General features: G+C 42.6%; 1 long non-coding RNA gene across 1 annotated transcript in view; it reads left to right on the plus strand.

Annotated features, from left to right (window-relative positions):
- The window catches only part of LOC124851411, a 138,611-nt gene that overhangs the window by 34,335 nt on the left and 86,983 nt on the right, over positions 1-17,293 (plus strand). Inside the window, exon 3 of the long non-coding RNA XR_007032465.1 lies at positions 1,568-1,660. This is a non-coding gene — a long non-coding RNA (uncharacterized LOC124851411). The remainder of the gene's footprint in view (positions 1-1,567; positions 1,661-17,293) is intronic.

Consider the following 17,293-nt stretch of genomic DNA (forward strand, 5'->3'; position numbering starts at 1 on the left):
TTACATTCAGGGAATTTAGGTACGGTGCATCACGCAGGAGAGCAAAATATCATGTTCTTTACCAAGGAAGCTTTTCTGGCTTATTAATTTGTACCTTAAACCAGCAACTAACTGTACTTGGTTTGCAGAGAAAATAAAAAGAAACACCTTCTGTGAATTTTGAGGCCGGATATTGTAGTACTCCTCAGGAAAGAGCATAAATGACCTAAATATTTGAAATTGACCTCTGCTAGTGAGATGTTTGTGTAGTTAAATTGCTGTTTGAATGAGGGGTCTTGTGTTAATTGATTCTGAAAAGGTTTGTAATGATCTGAAAGTTTAGCCCTCTCTTAAATGTCATCATCTATTCCAAGATGTTGAAGCTTCTGAAATGCAAATATGATGGATGCAAGAACTGGAACAAAATTTTGTGATACACGGGAGTATTTCCTTTTTTAAACGGCTAAACTCTGAAGTCTCGGAAAATCCGTTGCCTTTTCACACGTGCGACACACAACTGGAGATTGTCTTTGTCCGACACCCACTGGTACAGCGTGCAGGAGAAATTATAAAAACATATTCAGCATGCTTAACGTGAATTCTCCACATGTGCTCGGTCAGACTATACTTGGGAGCTGGAACAGTAAAGTCTGGTCTGTTACTTTTCCCTTCAACTACTTTTGGCAGGTGTGTTCTAGTTCAAGGTTAAAGGTCAGGGTCGCAGTCCATGTGTAAAAGCTGTTTGTTTTGAAGCATAAAATGTTCAGAAATAAACAAAAAATATTGTAGGGCAGTTTGTCAACAAAAAAAACCTAATTTCATTATTTTCCGAATTAGACTAAAAGATTTTTCACTGCTCTGTATCCACTGTCGGTTACTGTGAATAGTCTCCAAAACACAGACATCGACAATGTCACATCTTCACTACATCAATAAATAAAGTAGTTATTGTCTGTGGCCCTCGCAGGACAGTAATAAACAAGACCAATCATTTCAGTTGGTCCGAATTAAATTATTGGGTAAGCGTACCTGTCTGTCTGTTGCAAGCCTGCCTGCTTGCACACACCTTCCCTGTGCTGTCACTGCACCTGACAAGAGTCTTCAGCCGGAGAGCTACACCAGTGAAGCAGAGGCAATGGCCAGAAGTTAGCGAGTGAGTCACGGTAAAGTCGTCTTCTAGCAGTTGTTTGGCTGCATCGGTTGCATTATTTCAAAGTGTAGCCTGCTCTCGCTGGCTTTTCCAAGATTACCAACCCCAGCTTTAAAGCTGAAAGTCAGCCGTGACCAACATTGTCGTCATTCATTTTCTTATCCCTAATAAGCTTAACTGGACCAAAAACAATGAAATATCTGTCATTGTCCACAGATTTCAGTCTGTTGTCATGGTTTTTGTGACCCAATTTGTGGCTTAATGTACTGTATTGTTATTTCGTTGACCAGGACATGTCTATGAATAGATTTGAATAGGGGGAGGAGTCTGAATCCTAATGAACTGTTGTAATTCGTAATGAATCCAACAAACCTGGGGGACACCAGGAGAGCAGCACAGATGCAGAGTTCTAACATCCCTCCGTTATTTTACCCTTAGAGAGAAAACAACTTTGGATGACGTAATGAAGACAACCTGGCAGACTGCTACTATCACCACTAAAGGAGGACAAGTCCTGTCCTGTGGCTGCGGGTGAGTCAGACCTGTCCCCTCCTGGCCTGATGAAACAGTGAAGCAGTCACGAGGAACAAAACATCCTCACATCAACAGTGTTGCATGTCGATTTCAACAATCTCTGGATTTTTTTTCATGTACTCCTCTCACCCATAATTCCTTGTGTTTTGGGTGTTATTTTTGTAGTTCATTGCCAGCCACACTGTGCGACATGGATGTGAACAACTCGGGTGTGAAGTTTTAGGAATGTGGACTGCACGATGATAAGGCTTATAGATCGTAAGCTGTGTCCCAAATCAGGGGCCGCATCCTTGGCTGCGGCCTGAGTAGACTGCGAATCCCGAGGCAAGATGAGATGTCTGGTCTACGGAGGATTTTCATCTCCAACTTGTCCCACACTTACCAATTGCGTTTTTTTGTTACATACTGTACTTACTGCAGCTTAGCCCCCCCGCATAGCTAGTTTGTTAGCTTCATCTACGACACACAGTATCTTGAGAAGGATCCACCCATTGGACGTAAAAGTGCACATCTGCACTGCTCTCTGCATGGGAATCAGTGCATTATTACATGCAGCATTCCGATTGGTTTGTTCGCCGTAGGTCTTAGCAACAGTTACGTTGTGAAATGGTCACTTGAATTGCTGACGCTTTCGAGAGTTTTGTCCCAGGATAGCTTATGTAGCAAAACAATGTCGACAGCCACATTTGAAGCTCTCACAGTGCAACGTAGGACCAGTTCCTTTGGAGCCATGACCAACGATTTGGTCACGTTTCTCTCACATTAATCTTTTTTGTTTCGTCTGGGAAAATCGCACACTAAGTAGCGAAGCACAGACACTTGTATTTGTAATTTGAGGCATTTCTGTCTCTGAAACCTAGCAAGTGCATAAGAAAGAGTGTATGTGTGCATGTGTATGTGTGCGTGTGTGGGAGTACGTGTGTGTGTGTGTGTGTGTGTGTGTGTGTGTGTGTGTGTGTGTGTGTGTGTGTGTGTGTGTGTGTTCAGCTGCCCTTCCCTCTGCCCTTGTCATACTGGTCCCAGTGCTGCAGGGCTCGTTGCTGGTTGGACAGCTCGGGTCAAGGTCTCCCCTCTCCTGATCTGACCGACGGGCTGTCACGTCAACAGCCCGACCGCTGGAAACTCGACCTCATGCAAACATGCACACACACACACACACACACACACACACACACACACACATCTCTCTCTCTCTCTCTCTCTCTCTCTCTCTCTCTCTCTCTCTCTCTCTCTCTCTCTCTCTCTGTCCAATGACAATGCCTTGCAAGTACACACTGTATGAAATCCACACACAAATTAACTGACACTGCGCCGTATCCACACACACACACACAGGCCCCCACCCTACTGTAGATTGACAGTGAGGTTTATTGCTGCTAATACCCCCAGCTGTAAAGGCATAGCAGCAGCATCCTAATGGGAAATGGACTCATTTCCTAACACGATGAGTACAAGGGTGCGGCACACACCCGTATTTGGTCAAAAGGGGCTTTTAATCTGACTGACCTCCTCCCGATAGGTCCAACACTGGAGCATCCATGTTCTAGTTTGTCATAGTTCTCTTTGAGGTCTGATTTATTTTACTCTAGTACACAGGAAGTGATGTGGTCTATATTTCAGGTTAATGTGGAATAAAGAGGAAGCATTTAACCGAAGGTTGCAGGTAAATAACAGGTGACGTGACAGTGTATCCCATGCATTTTGATCAATAGATGATCTCTGGGGGTCAACAATGAGACTGTAAATCATTTTTAGAATTATAATTGCAGAGAATCATTTTATTTTAGCCAATTTTGCCCCATTAAAGACAAAAAAAAATACAAAAAAACTCAAATATTTAATCTAAAAAAATGCAGGAAAGCTGAATAACGATATAAATAAAGATTTTTCAGCTTTTCAAATTTCTTTTTCTTTTTATTAAGACTGTTTAATGTTCATTTTGGTCCAGAATTGAAGCAGTCTCACAGCAGTCATGTAGGAGCGGCTGCATTTGCATCTTTGCTGCCGACTTGTTTCTGCATTTGAACGAATCTTGTGCTATTTTGGACTTTTCTTCATTAATGCCATTAGTGTTTCATGAAGCTCTGCAGCGTCCTTGTGCTAATTAGGTGTCTATATTTCTATATCTCGTTATTGGATTTATTTTATATTGTGCTTAATAGTAAATAGTGTTTGAATTTTAAAACACACCTCTTGGGTGCAACATAAAGGGGAATTTTTAATCACATTTTCTGTAAATGAAAGAACCCGGTCTGCATTTTTTTCCCTCAATTTCTCCAAATGTGTCTTAATGAGTTTGCAGGTTTCTTAAGCAGATACACACCCTGATTATACTTTTATATTTTTTTTTGTGCACACACACTGTATCTCCTCCCCACTCTGGTCGCAGCAGGAGATAGTCCAAAATCATCATCACAAGGTTACCCCTTGATGCTAGTGGGAAGAAGAGGAGGAGGGGGGTAACATAGTTGATGATGGTTGCTGCCAGTTGCCTCGGCAACCTTTTTTTATTTTATTTTATTTTTTCATTATTTATTCCTGGGGCCCCGGTGATGAGGCGTGCTAATGTAGCGCGCCGACTGCGCCGCCTCTACCTGCTGATGGGCGAGGGACTCCTCTCCCTGCGTTTCAGCCTGGCTTGACAATTAAGACCTGGGCGACTGTAGCCAGGGGTTAATACCGCTCATTAAAAGAACTAGGTCATTAGCAAAGAATCAAGACTCTTAAGGCGGCAGGGGATGTAGGGTGGAGGAGGGTGTGGGGGGGGATTGATGGAGAGGAGCAGGAGGATGAGGGGGAAGGAGGGGTGGCGGTGGCAGCAGCAGCGGTGAAGTAAACTCTGCATCTCAGTGAACACGCAGCCCCTTACATTAATTAACCTCCCTTTTTCCTTGTTGGGGAGGTGTGTGTATGTGTGACAGGAGGGGGAGGGGGGAGGTTTGGTGTTTCTGAAAAAAAAAAAAAATCCTCTGTTATCATATATGCACATGGCTGTACACCAATTAATTGCAGAGAGGAAAAAAAGAGAAAGAAAGCTAGTTTACAGTCCTCCCTGTGGTGGCCCTGTGTTCCTGTGTGAGCCCAAGTTACATTATTTCAGAGAGATGAGGGATGGGAGGGGTAGGTTGGGGGGTGTAATGTCTGTATGATGAGTAAAAAGGGTATTAAAATTAAGGAGGGAATCATGGCAGAAATCAGCCTTTGCTTTACCACAGGGGAAAGGAGCAAATAAAAGCCACGGAAATGAAAATAAATAAGCTTTGCTAATACCTCACCTTAAGGAGCCAGCGCTGTACCCAGCTGAACCGCGGCTGTGTGCCGGTAATTTGTTTGCGGACTTTATTATTAAGCTGTTACACGGGCTGTTTGACCTTCAGTAAGGAGAGCTGGTGCTTAAAGGGGCCTTTTTCCAAACAAATGTTCTCTGCGTTAAAATGGTAAAAGACCCCCTGTATTGTCAAGTGACCAACCGAGAAGATACAGGGTTTCTGTTTGTACAGTACTGTTGTCTTTTCTTGGTTTAAGCTGCTGAAATAACTCGAACGGTAGATTCCCTCAGAGGATAAAAATTAAGACAGTGGCAGTAAATCGGGGGCGGATGCGGCTGAGCATCTCCGGCAGACTCGCCGCTACTTTTGATTGAGTTGAAGGAACGAACACGGACGATGTCTTTCTTTCCTTCATTGCAGTTAAGAAAAAGTGACCTTTGTCAGAATGGTTATTATAATGGTTAAGGTTGCCAGTCATGGATAAAAGAACCAGTATCGTTGTTAACTGGTTTTAACCAGGAAACCAAGTCGGTTGTTTTCAATCTTTTCTGTCTGTTTGTTGGTTGGATGGTTTTGATGTTTGTCAGCAGGATTACACCAAAATTCCTGAATATATTCCCCCTTTTTTTTAGGTAGGATGCGTTTTAACATTGGCACCAACTTGCGAGGGAATAATTCATGGATCTTGATGAAGAAAATCTGGCATATTTAAGGGACTGACATCTCTGAGCGGGTGCAATTTAATGCAGATCTGTTAATTTGTCTAGAAACCTGTTACTACCACCAAATTTTTTGCCGAGATAATATGGATTCAGCGGTGAATCGATAGTCAATAGTTTTAGAACCATGTCCAAATGAAGGTGGCCGATTTTGTGCAGAATTGAAGGGGACCGTTGGCTGAGGTATGAGATGTTCTAAGTGTCGTACTCATTTTATCTACTAATGAGCTTTTTGCTTTCCATCTAATGCAACACAAGTGTTCACCTCTACCCACTGGGTATTTTGCACATCTACCTGCACCACATGAAACATGGATGCAGATGGTTGCCTCAGTCTCAGAGTCAAATTCCTCAACAAAGAAAAGAAACGTCTTTACTCGGTCACGTAGATTTGTCCCCACAAAGTGTCAGGTCTCGGGTCGCCTGGCGCCACAGTCCGTGACGCCAGCGTCTCTCCATCCACCATTTCACCCACATTAGGCTTTTTCATCTCTTTCTTTTCCTTGTCGGCACAAAACACATGATAAATGAGCAAGACTAATTGTTTATTAATGGTTCTTGGCTTCTGTTTTGTACAGGCACGCATCACTCAAGCACACGGACCTATAATTGCAATTAACCTGTAAACTGTAACAATCTGTGTGTAAATTCAAATGATAAACTGACAGTTTTGGACGCAGTCTGTGGGCTTGAAGACGTTAACTCTCAGTCTTTCTTCCTGCGGGAGGGAAAGACGTCAAACATTATCTGGATTTTGGATGAAAAAGACAAGTATGTAGCCGTTGATCAACAAAAGCCGAGAGACGTGCTGCGCAGGACTCAGTGTGCCTTTCAACATGACACACAAAGGTCCCCAGATATAATGGCCTCAATAATATTCTGCGGAGGGTTTTCACTTTTAAGTTTAAATTGGGGATAAGTAGGTGTCGGGATTTTTCAAAAGGTGGACATCTCAATTTGGATCAAAACTCTATTATCAAGCAGCTTTGATAGGTAACTATTCATTCATTTCCTACAATAAAGTGTTAAGAGTGTGAAAAAAAAAGAGAAATTCAAGGGGTAAATTAGCCTTAATATCAGACCCGTGTGACAGTGTTTTTATCTGCTAATTTCTCAAGCGTCATAATGAGATGGTACCCAGCGATGGAGCGATTTGAATTTAAATGATATAATACTTGAGATAGCCCTAATTCACCCATACATATTTAATCTGACATATTATCTTTCTCCTGCGACGCCTTGATATGATATGACAGCTTGGCCGCTGCGTCGGCGGGCAGGGGGCACGGCACAGCAGTTTGGAGGGTGCGTTGTTTAAAAGAAAGGTGGTGGAGAATATGCTCTCTGCAATCAGCCACTTTGGACGGCAAGAGGGGTTTGTCGTCTTTGGACCGGCGCCTATTATTCGACTAAATCACCAAATTTAAAATTGCTATAATCGCCCTTTAATTTATTCATTTATAATATTCTCGAGTCTCATCTTTGTCTAAAACATAATCAGTCTGTATTTTACTCATTTTAAGAGTTTTGTTCTCATGGAGTTAAAGAATCTACTTTGTTATTGATCTCCTACATAACCCAGAATGCCACTGCCTTTCGTGCATGCATGCAGTTGTTGTAGAATTTTGCTCCTTTGCTTTGATGGAGAACAAAACGTTTTTTTCCCATCACAGTTTGAGTGTTTTACTAAAACTTTCTCCTTTTTAAAGTTGAAATGTTAAAATGATTGGACCTGTTGTGTCTGACATTAGATCCCTGTTTTACATCCTGATCTCATTGGTGTTTTGATTTTGTACGTTGTCATCTGCTTAAGCATTTGGAAAGATTGTAACTCTTATGTTGTTGTTCCTGAATTGCTCCTGTGTGCGATTTAAAGGAAACATATTCTGCATATGTGTAGATGTAGAAGCTTTACCTGCTCATACTGTCCATTGCTGCAGCTCATCTTTCCAGCCTCTGTCTGACACACTCTGTTTTAGCTCCTATCTCTTTAAGGCCCCCGTTCGTAAACAGCCCAGTCTGCTCTGATTGGCCAGCTCATCCACTCTGTTGTGATTGGTCAACAGCTTCCGATTGGAAAGGCGGTGTGTACCGTACGTTTTGCGGGGTGGCATAAACTGTGGCTGCACTTGAACAGCTATTTAAAGGAATTCATTTTTATCATCTATTTTTTAAATGCACTGGTATTGGATCTGAAGTCCAGGTTTCAGAATGGGTATCTCTAGTCTCCTGTTCTCCATATACTTTACTGAATGAGACACGTTTGTGCTTTATTTTCATCTGAATGTGCCCACCTGAGTGGTTCAAGTGTTTAATTCCCCCGGGAGACTTTTTCCCCGCACTGCTGCCTTTTAAGGGTTTCAGTTTCCTGAAGTTACACCAGTTTAAAAACTGGTACCTTGTTGTCCCGCAGCTTTAATAACTCGCTGAAGTGGCAGGGGCTGCTGCCAACATACAAGGAATCACTCAACCTGAGCTGCACTCACCTCAGATGTCATCGCTCCCGTGTAGGCCATAAGCAGCCGACTGTGTTTTTGTGCCAGGGGATAATTGCAGCTATAGGAGGGTAAGAAATAAGAGATTTGCTCAATTAACCAATATAGCACAGCTGAGGACAGCACCTGTGCATATTGGAGTCCCTGTGTTTTTTTGCAGATAACATGGCCGATTACCCTCTCGAGTGTGCAGCCACCGAGCTTTGTCTGCTACATCCCCTACCTGGTGCAAGGCAGGGGAAAAAAAGCGCGTGCAACCACATTGTGTTTAATTGCTCTCCGGGTGTTAATATGCACTCGTGTTTGGAGTGTTTAATTTTCGCCCGCCTGGTATAATGATAAGCAGATTGCTGGCTGCCAGTTTTTAACAGTTGGATAAGATCTCAGTCATTCTGGAAAACCTGCAAGTCGTCCGAGCAGGGAGGGAGATCCTGCTGTTTTCCTATATGAGACTCGAGCTGAAATTACCTGCTTATATTCAGTGCTGTGTTAACCATCAGGCTGGCACTATAAGCTGTGGAGATCTCATGGGTGATAAACTTGTATTTTCAACTTTTATCTACTGGATACCTCAGTCTCAAAGTTTGCAGTTTAATGTAGATATATTTTAGTAGATACAAATATATTGTTTATTCTTGAACACCCCATTAAAAGCCTTTCCAGAAGGTCAGGGCACTGATTGGCTGACATTACTAGATGATCCAGTTCCTCCTTTGCTCTTTAGTGTCAGATAATCTGTCGGCACAGTTAAGCCGAGCATGTAAAATAATACAAATTCTGCCATTTTTACCTTTTTTTACTTCTGTAAATTTGCAGTACATTATTGAAGTACTTTTTTGATTGTCAATAGTAGGAAGCGACAGGGAAAAGTGTGTAGATATACATTAAAGAGAGGGGAGGACATGCAACAAAGGCTGGTTTAAAAAGTGGTTTACCCCAACCCTTCTAAACAATTTAGAGAAATAAAGTTATTTATATACTCCCACATTTAACTTTTCAGGTATAAGACTGAAGATAATGAATAAACTAGAGTAATAGTTTCAACATTAGCACCTTAAAAGCAAAGGCAGAGAGAATGTTTTCTTCATTAAGGCCATAAACTGGAACATTGTTTGGCTTTGTGTTGACAACAAAAACACAAAACCCTTTATAGAATTCATACAGAGGACAACTTAATCCCTAATCTAATATAAAATATATCCCATATCACATAAAATATAGTTTCTGGCTCCATTAAAGCCATTTTATTGACATGTGTACCGGTAATACATCAGTTCATATCAAATACCATCAATACAGGCTATAAAGTCCACTTCCCTGTTCAGCTGACTCCAAATGCAGCTGTACTCTGAAGCCAATAATGACTTTTCCTTCCATTCCACCCCCTGTAGATATATTCTATGTTACATGAGATCAGATCAAACAGTAAAACACACTAATCTTTCTGTCAGAAAAGTAAGTTGCAGCTTGCAGGGTGCACCGTCGTCCGTAGTGCTCCTGGTTTCCCCAACACAAACAAAACAATCATTTCCGCGGGCAACATTGCTTCAAAAAAAGCAGGAGAGAAGTTGGTTAGCAGATGTCACTCTTGTTTATCTCGGCGGTTTTCCTTCGCTCGTGCATGGATCTTCTATCAAAGAGAGCTTATCTGAATAAAGTGCTTAACAGCTTTTCAGACGCCTGGTGATCTGAACAATTTTTGGCTTGATCTGCAGACTAAACAAACCATAATGATGCAAGCTTGTGTAAAGATGTACACAGCAGTCAAACAACAAACGCCCGCGCTTGATGTCTTTATTAATGTTTTCTCTTCTTTTCATCAGGTTTTATTTTTTCCACTGTTTTGGATCTAAACTCAGGGGTAGCTGCGTTTGCTCCTGCAGAGGTGCAGGGAAAAGAACGGTCATAAATTCATGCACAATAACACTGAGAGAAACGTGTCAGCCGCTGTTTCTCTCCTGCCCTTGCAAACTCAAATTTCCCTCGAGACGGTAAAGGGGATTGTTCAATGCAAAACTTAATCAGAAATATTCAAATGTTCGCGCAAGTCAGTCGGGGGAAAGACAACAATCCTGAAGAAAAGGTGTATTTTCTAGGGCGATATAATAAGCCGCCTGCCACTCCTGCTGCAGCATTAAGTTTTTAACACTCTCTGCATTTTGTTACAAGGTTGATGTGGAGAAGAAGAAAAGTTAGCAGGCATCCTCTTAAGACCTGCCGGTCTCATTTCAATGCAGAGATAGGAGTGTCGGGGCTCTCCTCTGAAGTCACAACTTCTGGCTCACATGACGGGAGGGAGACGTGGCGAGATCTGCTCACTAAAGCCAATCAAAAGACCTGAATTCTATTTGTTTTGTTTCAAGGGAAGACGACAAAGGGGGCCTCAAGGTCTTCTTCAAGATGGCTCTGAAGCCTGAGAGGAGGAGGGTAAAAAAAAAAGAGAGGGTAGGGGGGGAAGACGGAGAAAGGAGGACCGAGGCTTTCAAGTGCCCGTCCTTGGTGGGACCTTTGCCGTGGTGCCAGGTACACAGCTTTTAGGAGGGGAGGGGTGCGGAGAGAGGGGGGGGGTGGTGTTTTTTCATGTTAGTGCGTGGTTGGGAGTTATTAATATTCTCAAAGACAGAATTTTCTCCCCCGGATTGAAATAATGGATCATACTTAAAAGGGGAAGAACTCATTTCAGGTTTTAATACGGTAAGCCTGTTGGAACCAATTATTGGAGGTGCTTTGCCATTGTCATCTTGCATTTCTCCTTGAGGAGATTAACTGGCAACGCTGAAAAGGCCTCGCAGTATCCGGGATTTCGCTCATTCTGAGAATCTGCCTGAAATGGAATATTTTTCTTCATTTGTGAGTGTGTGTGTGAGTGTGTGTGTGTGTGAGTACTGTACGTCTGTGTGTGTGTCAAGTTCCAATGTACTTCCCGTAATTTGGCTTCATGTTCTACCTAATTATTGCAATTTGATCCTAAAGCAGGAGTGGCCTAATCCTCTGTTGTACTGCAGAAATCCTGTTTCAGAAACTTCGGTAATAAATTTGGCCTGTTTTAATAGAGACTGGGAAAGTAGCACTGTGACAGCAGAAGGACGGCCTCCCTGGGAAGCTCCTCTGTTTCCTCATATGCAAATTTGTGCGAGGAGAGAGTCGAGGCAAGTCGCACGAAGTTGGAAGAAGTTGAAGGAAGAAAGGAGAGAAGTCCCTCGTTTTTCTTACTTCTCCCCTTAGTTTCTCGACTGTCCCCTGAACGCTAGAGGCACTTGTGCATCCTCACAGTTTGCGTGCTTGAACAAAGCAGCATTATTCAAGCGTTTCCTTGTTGTGCGAGCACCAAGTCACCTTTTAAACACTTGTTTTCAGATCTATAATATACAGAAAAAGGCTCAGCGCAGATGCCTATACAGAAACTGACTAAGTGTACAGAAACAGACGGAATGAGGCAGTACCACTGGAAATCTTGAGGGGGCAGTGTAGCCAATCGCTCAAGCGAGACAGACATATATGCTAAGGAAGATATTTCATTACTTTTTGAGGAGAGACTTTGCGAGTTAGTAAACTAGAGGCGTCTGTGTGATGTTATATCATCACAACCTCCTCCACCGTGGCCACGTTTCTTGTTTTTACACGCTAACGCTCCACGCTGTCCTCTAGTGAACGAATTGTAGTAGACGTATGTGGGCAGTGACGTTTACATTGTAAATGGATGCATTTCTTTTCTTACACAATAGCATCATAAACGAGTCCTGGAGGTGTAGAGGTTAATTTAACGATGCTGTGTGCAAATGTTTACAAAGCTGAGTGATATTAAATCAAATTATTTCTGTGTTTTCATTGGTTTTAACAGAGCTTTACTGTATCATATGAAAGAAAAGTCCATTATTGTTCATTTTGTAACTCAGTCAATGAGTCATTTAGCCCAGACATTACTGGACTGGTCACATACCTGTAGTGGTCTGGAATTTTGACCTGAGCTCAGTCAGATCACATTATCACAAATACAGTAAGTTGGAATAAGTCATGTTGTACCTACATGCTCGGCTGTAGTTGGTCTCAGGTCCACTTTTCAGGTCCACAAGTCTTTTAAAGTGATTAATAGTTGTATATTAAAATACAGTTATCTGTGCGGCTGTAGGAATATTTCGTTGTGAACCTGTATGTTTCTTATGGTCCCTTATCAGTCATAACTCACACAGAACTGACAAACTGTACAACTGAAGCTCTAAATATATTATTTCATGTTTCTAGAACAGTTATTCTCAACCTAGAGCTTTGTGAGATCATTTCTAGGATTCACCAGATGGTTGTGGAGAGCAAATAATGTAAAATGTTCAAAATGAAATGTTATAAACATGTAACAGGGTTAAGATCTGCTGTAGAACGGGTGTGAAGTGTGTTTCTGTTATAGGGAGATTCAGCCTGATTATACTGGAGGGTTGTGACTTGTTCAAGAAACCTGAATCAGGGATTCCCAGTAAGGCTTCCAACTTTTCTTTACTTTACGTACTGGATCTCTACCTGCTGTAGTTCTGTTGTTACTGTTCACAGGGTGATAATTACAGATTTTACGGTGACATTATATAACAGATTATAGTGGAATTTAAGATGATAATAGCTGTTTTTGTAAAGTCTCCTACTGTGATAATTTCAGATGTGACTTAACTCCTCCTCATGTTGTTCAGGACACTTAAAAAGCCCCTCAAGGCCTATAGGGGACCTTAGACCCCATGTTGAGAACCTCTCAGAGCCCATCTGATGTCATGTGCAGTGTCTTTATCCTCAGGTTTATAATCTTCTTTGTCAATCACTGATATTCATAAACACAGGCTGGTGTGATTCTTCTCTGTGGGCGAGCTGACAACTTTCAGCCGATGAGACGTCGCCGCTTCTTCTTCTTCTTCTGCTTCTTCTTCTTTATCGGACCAAATCTGGAGTCCTTTATCACGATGTAATATTACACGTGCTACCTAAACCTCACTGCAGGACACGCTCCTTTGTTATTTTCAGATTCCTTTTCTCCCCCTCTCTCCCCCTCTTCCCCCACGAGTGCCAGGAGTGAGCATCGTTCTCGGATCATTACTCCTCAAAGAAATTTAAGCGCGGGATGCCATTTAATTTTTTTTCCTTCCCCCAAATGCAGTCCGTCATTAGAAATCCTAGCTGTCATGGCGATGCCATTTTTGGTGCAGAGTGTTTGTTGCCTCATTTCTTTTAATTTTATCTCCATTAGCTTAATTCTTTTTTAATATTTCCATCTAACGAACTTTACAGTCCATTTTGTCTCAGTGTCTTGCTAAGCGAGTTTTATGAAGCAGGCGGTTGGCTTTTCCATTTGAGAGCGGGTGAGGAGGGGAGGCGGGTGGTGGGGGGGGGTAATCGAGGAGGGGCCCCGGTGCCTTTGTCAGCTTATTTTTGGCACCTTAGCTAGCAGTTCTGCTTCTTCGCCTTGATTATACAAGCAAACAACTGCATGAAGTTCATTAACAATAAAGCACAGGCTAATTAAGCCGAGCCCCACAGACAAACCAGCGCTGTCGTCCCGCATGTGTTCAGAGCTGATTGAGCTGTTAAAGATTTACCTTCGCTCGTCTTTTACCTCCATCGCTCGCTCACGAGGGCCCTCGCTGATTTGTCTCCGAGGGCGTTTAACCCTCACAGAGAAGTCGGCCGCTGCCATTTGGGTTGTAAACACTTTACTTCAAGGTAGAGTAGCCTTACAAGGCCACAGTTGTGTTTTCTGCCGGCTCTCATTATGTTGTGCTTTAATATGCCGCCAGCACCATCAAACTCCCCCCCAAGGAAAACTGCCTGTGTCCATCTCTGTACAGTTTGTACTGTATCTACACGCTTACAACGCTGTTAAACAACATGCTGATCCTGATACTCCACAGGCCGTGACATGGCGCCATAAATTACACGTGAATCAGTGCAGTGTCTGCCCAGAGGTTTTGAGATACACCATTAGTAAAACGACCCTCCGGCCCTTTGTTAATGTAATTTGCTTAATTGCTCCGTATCAGTACACAGATGAGACGTGTTCGCTCGCAGAGGTCCGCAGAGAGCATTCTGGACATATTTATTTTAATACTCATATCCTCTTATGGGTGTTCATCCTTTTTATTGCTTCGTGTCCACTGATGACACTCTCAAGGTGAAGGGGCCGTCCTGCTGAGGTAACTGGAGGGGGGCGCAGATTTTAATCCAACGGTAGAAGTAGGATTAAATGCGGACAAAACAATGGGAGGCCCTGGAAAAAACCTTTTGATGAAATTGGCTATAATTTTTACTTCTTCCAAGGAGGTTATGTTTTCACCCCTGTCAGTTTGTTGGGAGAAGGCTTTTTTTTTTGTGTCTGCTTGGTGTTGGTGACTAATATTTCAGTTTAATATGTCTCTTTTTTTCTTTTTTTTTTTACTTTATTGTCTTCTAAGCTTTTTGATGCTGCCGCTGTCGCCATCTTTGTACACAGTTACCATGGTTGCGTTGCCCTCATCTTATTCGAGGTTAAAGGAATTGGCTTTTCTCGTACGTTTCTATAGTCAGTCCTGTTCTTCTAACGTTAGCGTAACTACCTGTGACCTGAGCTCCGGACCCCAGGCTACATGTCTACCGTATTCCATATAACCTTCAGGCCACCTCCAGCCGCAGCTTCCGCCTTCATCTCCTCCTCCTCGTCTTTGGTGGTGGCTCTGCTTCACCCCAGGGAGCGACAAGCCGCCGCTCCCTACTGTGACGGCTCCTTTTCGCTGTTTAATTACAGGGGAGGCTGAGAAGTCTGCCTCTCCTCTGATGAGTCGATGGATGAGAGGCAGACGGCTGAGCGTCGGAGGTGGGAGGCTTCAAGGAAGTGACCCTAACCCCTGCGGTGCCCGAGCGGGGCTTGTGATTGGTGCACACATGGCTGGAGGTGGCTGGAAGGCTATTTTTATTACATCTCCGTTTTTTCTTACTTCTACATTCTGTTATGGTATGTGGCTTTGAGTTTTAAGGGAAATGAGGCATCTCTCTAAACATCAGGAAAGTCCTGATCTCAGTTGCTTCTTTGCCCTCCGTAACGACCTTGAGTCTGGCTGTGCGGTCTTAAAAACGCCTACATATGTTTTGCACTACGGAAAAATCTACATCCATGAAAAGAGTAATGCCTGCACACTTCCACACCAACAGTATTATTTAAAAGCACAGAACTAGTCTGTCTGATTAGATTTTGAGATACTTTGTTTCACAAGATTTGTTGAAATTTGTATATTAAAATGCTAAAGAATAAAGCCCCCTTTTAGCTCGGCAAATCTGTATCTGTGTCCAGTTTTAAGTAAATAATGGCCTTTAATCATGGGTTACTTCATTAATAGAACTTGTTAATATTAAATACATGGAATTCAAATATTATTTCTTTGACAGATTGCTTTCACTTGAAGGAAGTAACAGGGTTAAAACTAAAAGTCAGAGTGTCATTATTTGTTTTTCATGTTCATGCTACAGAAAGGAAAGATAATTCTTGTTAGGACGCTTCAACTGTTGCCACAGAGCAACTCCAGTTCTGTGCTCTGCTTATACACGTCTGGGCAGGACGTGTTGATTAAGGGCGCGTATTTCTATTTTTGATTTTGTGTTGCAGTTATAACTTCCTTGGTTGTTAAATCTTAAAAACGTTTAGTGTGTACAGTAAGGCTCGGTGCATACCTCCCCTTATTAATCCACATTCAAATTCTTGAGATCTGGGTTTTTATATGGATCTGCACCAAGTTGCACACACTCGCAGATATCAGTCCCCTAAATATTCCTAAAAGATTTTTCCTCATGATCCATGAATTATTCCCAGAGAAAATGATAAAAAAAATGGGGGAAATGTCTCATCTTGCAATGATGAGACATTTGAAAAAAGATCTTGGATCCACCCCCTGTTCCGGATCCGCACCGAAATCTAATGGGTTCTTTCGATCATGCTCCAACTGTCCACCAAGCTTCACTGTAATCCATCCTGTAGTTTTTGCGAAATCCTGCTAGCCAACAAACACGTATGAACACGTAACCAGGGCAGCAAATTGTTAGAACCTGAAATTGTCGCTTCATGTGGACACAGAGAAAGCTTTGACCCAGATCAAGCGCAGCCCGTGTCCGTAGGTAGAAACTCCATTTAGAACTAGTTTCAAAGCTGCTCCAGAAAACGACAAGTTGTCTATGATCAAACGCCACGAGAGCAACCTGAACAGACGCGCCTGTGTGCTAGTTTAAAGACAGGCGCGACATACGAGCCGTCAGAAAGGGCGATATGAATCTGCGCTGTAATTCAGAGAAAAAGAGATTAGAAGAAGATAATGGTGTCATATCTCAAAAGTTAACAGTGAGGCCCGCATGAACTGTGAATAATCTTATAATTACTGATCTAATGCCATTAGGCCTGACAGAAATAGAGAAAGCAACGCTTGGATGGGGAGCAGTTAATCAACTGTGCGCTTCTTGTTGGATCATCAGTACCACGGCGCACGCTAAGGCCACGAGTGATGATAGGTATAAGTTTCAATGACAGCTTAAAGGAACATTACGCCGCACTCATATTTGGTTAACTTCCCCCGACCAAATGGTTCAAAAACGTGACATTTTTTTAATGGGCCTCGCAGCCTGTTATCACCCCCTCGATTTGTGAGGGTTTTTTTCTTACCTCTTTTTTTTTTTTTTTTGGTTGCCTGGGGCTGTTCTTCTTCAGGGAAAACTCCAGAGTGACTGAAGTGACTGTAGTTCCCTCACCTTGTGTGCCCGTTTGATCGCAGACACAGAGGCAGTGTGCTGATCTGACCGTGTTCCGTCTCTGTTCCAGGTTGTACTCTCAATGTGAGAATAACAACAGAATCACAGTGCTGGAGGCGCCCTGTCTCTGATTCATGTCGTTTTTCCCCTCATGTCTCTCGCTGTGATGACGCCGTGACAAAGTGCACACCCTGAGTTTGACAGTTTAAAGAAAAGAGGCTCTCGCAGATGCCATCCGGTCTCTGATCTGAGACGTATGTGATGTTCAATCCGCTTTTTCATTACGGATTGATGGAAGTAAAAGGCTCATATTTTCTTTATTTGACCAGTTCTCCGCGAGAAGTAGAATAAGTATGAAATAGAGATAGGAAAATGAGAGTGGATGTGTCGATTTCGGTCTTTGCTCAG

The sequence above is a fragment of the Hippoglossus stenolepis genome, chromosome 24 (assembly GCF_022539355.2).
Source record: "Hippoglossus stenolepis isolate QCI-W04-F060 chromosome 24, HSTE1.2, whole genome shotgun sequence".
Taxonomy (NCBI): Eukaryota; Metazoa; Chordata; class Actinopteri; order Pleuronectiformes; family Pleuronectidae; genus Hippoglossus; species Hippoglossus stenolepis.